Genomic DNA, 4,628 nt, shown 5'->3' with positions numbered 1-4,628 from the left:
TGTGTGAACTGCTGACCTCTGAGCCTTCAATCCTTGACCAAAATACTTCAAATAGACCTCTAAGCCATGTGAACTTGTTGGACAAACCCCAAGGCCTTGATTCAATGAGAAATTCTTTTGCTTGCTTGGTTGACTGATCAGGAGATTAGTTTGACCTAATTCTTGATTGCTTGCACTTGAGGCAACTAGGAACAATGCAATGCTATGCAATGGGCCATGACATGCTATGACCTAATATGAAAATGTATGTATAATGGTAGGTGCAAATTTGAGGTGCTACAGCTGCCCCTATTCAATCAGCTGGGAACCCGAACGGATGATAGCAACGGCTGTCAGACTTTCAGGGTAAACAGGGATTGAATACCAAAGAAACGTAGAATTTGCACAGTACTGGATATGATACAAGAAGAACCACGTCATTTACCGATGACAAAACTGTATGACAGCTTCAGAAAAAGTAAAACCATTTACCGATGGTTAGAAACTGGAAACTTGATATTTACCGATATCAACTTCAGCACGACCATTTACCGATGGCTGCTGGGGAGAACAAACTTCTGAAAAACAAAACCATTTACCGATGGTTAAAATTGGAAACTTTGATATTTACCGATATCAACTTCAGCACACCCATTTACCGATGGCTGCTGGGAAAACAGATTTGATGTTGGAAGAAAGCAAGACCATTTACCGATGGTGGCTTCAAAGAAATTTGACGTTTACCGATGTCAAACTTAGCAAGACCATTTACCGATGGCTGCTGCAACTGGGAATTCGACATTTACCGATACCGAAGAAAACGGGGCCATTTACCGATGGCATCTCCACTTGGGGAGGAATAAACTCTTTGTGGTGATACCAGACAAGACGTTTACCGACGACTTCTGGGGATCTTGATTTCACGACCAGACATTTACCGATGACTGGGATGAGACTCGACGTTTACCGACATCGAAAGATGATGTTTACCGACATCAAAAGAATGACCAGACATTTACCGATGACTGGGGTGGGACACGATGTTTACCGACATCGAAAGATGATGTTTACCGACATCCAAAGAAATGACCAGACATTTACCGATGACTGGGAATGAGAAATTTATTGGGGAGATACGAATATTTGCAACTGGAAACCAGATAGGACATTTACAGATGACTCTACTGGGGATTTCTAGTTGGGGATTATCAGACATTTACCGATGACTGAGGAAAAGACTCGATGTTTACTGACATCGAAAGATGATGTTTACCGACATCAAAAATGACCAGACATTTACCGATGACTGGAGAAAATACTCGATGTTTACAGACACCGAAACAATGGTGTTTACCGACACCAAAAGTGATGACCAGACATTTACTGATGACTGGATAAAATATCCGATGTTTACAGACACCGAAACAATGGTGTTTACCGACACCAAACGAATAAGCACACGCGGGTGCTGGCATGACACTTACTGGTATCACAAGAACGACATCTTAGATATGTCAAAGCAAGGTTGACCACCTGCTGGAGGTCTCACTGGGGAGAAATAAACTTCTGTCACCATCGGGTGAGGAAATAAACCTTTGTGGGGATAATCAATTCTGAATGTTGTCGAAGCAGCTGTAGCAGACTTGCTGTGCTGATGTTGAAAAGAAATGATCCGCCTCTGCCGGGGATACAGTCTGGTGAGGTTAACACATGAATGCATATGTTTGAATTTTTCTATGGCGTAATGCCCCATATTGGATGGGAATGCTACGCAGTTTTTGAGGATGCAATGATTACTACATGCAAAATGCAAATGAACCCTGGCTAGGGAGCCGAAATGATCAGATACTCTGACTCTGTGGGGAGACTCCTCTTGGGGAAATGCTCTGCGGGGAACTCTGCTTGAGGAATGGTAAAGCGACTTCATACTCATGTTTGAAGAATAGCACTTGCTGCTGGAGAAAGGTAAACTCCGCTGGGGATATCCTTCAGTCCATAGATGGGATAAATGCTGGAGATAAATTTCAATGAACCTGCCTCACTCGGGGAGGAAACCGGCAAATACAGGCCTGCTGGGGATAGGCAATCCTTAGATCTGTTGGGGAATAGAAGGTACTATCCACAGACGTCTTCGCAGGGGAAAATAGCTCTGATAGCTTCCAAACTTGCTTGGGGAAAATATCTGCTGAGGAAACGTCCTCACAGATGCCAATCTGAAAAAACAGCACAACAAAATGCCCCCAGGGGATACATGGACAAGATACGCTCAAGTGTCCTCAACATTCAAAATGATTTTCAAATGTTTTATCTTTCTGCAAGCTATTGTGTAGCCTTCATGTTTTTTATATGCAATGCTTATCAAAAATTCGGACATTTTTGCAAACAAAATAGTAAAAATAAAAACAAGAGCTATTTATCTGAATAACGATTTTTATTGATTGAAAATGTGCCTGAAGAGGCAAATACATTAGGAAGCGATTCCTAGAAAGAGGTAATTGCGTACAAAAGGAAAATCCTATCCTAATGGCAACGTGGACACGGCATCCACTATTTCCCAATTCTGTTATAACTCACAGATCATCAGTTTTCCTCCCAACTCCTTGCTTTCTGAGAAGAATGACTGGACGGATCACATCTTTCGAGATGGCGGATGACAAAGCTTGATGAAGTACAGACAACTCAGACTGTAGTCTTCGCTTTAATCCCTAACTTTTGCCTGGATCGCCCTTTCGGGTTTTCAATCCACCGGGATACCCATTTTTGCCTAAGCCGCCCTTGCGGGTTTTCGACTTACCGGGTGTACGAATTTTTCATTTTTATCCCTAATTTTTGCCCGAACCTTTTCTTTCTGTTTTTTGGGTTCGCCGGGATGCCCTTTTTTTTGCCTGGACTCTTTTATTCTTTTTGTCCAGCGGGTCGATTTATGCGAAGTATTTTTTGACTACATCTGAGTTGACAGGAGACGGAAAATCTTCACCATCCATAGTTGTAAGCATCAAGGCCCCACCGGAGAAAACCTTCTTCACAACATACGGACCTTCGTAATTAGGAGTCCACTTGCCCCTGTTATCCGTACCGGGAGGGAGGATCCTCTTCAAAACTAGATCACCGATCTGATAGCTTCGAGGACGCACTTTCTGATCAAAGGCTCGCTTCATCCTTCGCTGATACAACTGTCCATGACATATAGCTGCTAACCGTCTTTCTTCGATAAGGCTCAACTCGTTAAACCTTGTTCGAATCCACTCAGCTTCGTCCAGCTTGACATCCAACAAAACTCTCAGAGAAGGAATCTCCACTTCAACAGGTAGAACAGCTTCCATACCATACACAAGGGAGTAAGGGGTTGCCCCGGTCGACGTACGTACTGAGGTACGGTACCCATGCAAAGCGAAAGGCAGCATCTCATGCCAATCCTTGTACGTAACGACCATCTTCTGCACAATCTTCTTGATATTCTTGTTTGCCGCTTCTACAGCACCATTCATCTTCGGTCTGTAAGGAGAAGAATTGTGATGTTCAATCTTGAAATCTTTACAAAGCTCTTTCATCATCTTGTTGTTGAGATTCGAACCATTGTCAGTGATGATTCTCTCAGGAACTCCATAACGACAGATGATTTCTTTCTTGATGAACCGGGTAACCACTTGTTTGGTAACGTTAGCATAGGAAGCTGCTTCCACCCATTTGGTGAAATAGTCAATCGCAACCAAGATGAAGCGATGTCCATTCGAAGCAGTAGGCTCAATCTTCCCAATCATATCAATGCCCCACATGGCAAACGGCCAAGGCGAATTCATGACATTCAGAGGGCTTGGTGGTACATGCACCTTATCAGCATAGATTTGACACTTATGGCACTTCCGAGCATACTTGAAACAATCGGATTCCATAGTCATCCAGTAATAACCCGCTCTCAACAATTTCTTAGCCATTGCATGTCCGCCGGCATGAGTACCGAAGGAACCTTCATGAACTTCCTGCATTAACATGTCTGCCTCGGGTCTGTCCACGCATCTGAGCAAGACCATGTCAAAGTTTCTCTTATACAATACATCATCCTGATTCAAGTAGAAGCTTCCAGCTAGCCTCCTCAGGGTTTTCTTGTCATTCTTCGACGCACCTTCAGGATACTCCTGAGTCTTGAGGAAATTCTTGATGTCATAATACCACGGCTTCTCATCGCCCATAACAGACTCGGCTGCAAACACATACGCAGGCCTCTCAAGTCGATTCACCGCAACATGTGGCACATGATTCCACCAATGAACTTTGATCATGGAAGACAAAGTTGCCAAAGCATCAGCCATTTGATTCTCATCCCGGGGGACATGATACAACTTCACCTTCTTGAAGAACGTCAGTATTCTTCTGGTATAATCTCTATACGGGATCAAGTGCGGCTGATTCGTATTCCAATCTCCGTTGACTTGATTGACCACAAGAGCTGAATCTCCAAATATGTCAAGGGTTTTGATCCTCAGATCAATGGCTTCTTCTATCCCCATGATACAAGCCTCATACTCAGCTTCGTTGTTGGTGACGTCAAACGTCAATCTGGCAGAAAAAGGTATATGAGCACCTTTAGGATTGATCAACACTGCCCCAACACCGTTACCGTTCATATTCACAGCCCCATCAAACATCAG

This window comes from Lathyrus oleraceus, chromosome 7 (assembly GCF_024323335.1).
Source record: "Lathyrus oleraceus cultivar Zhongwan6 chromosome 7, CAAS_Psat_ZW6_1.0, whole genome shotgun sequence".
Lineage (NCBI taxonomy): Eukaryota > Viridiplantae > Streptophyta > Magnoliopsida > Fabales > Fabaceae > Lathyrus > Lathyrus oleraceus.
Note: the sequence above shows the minus strand (reverse complement) of the source record.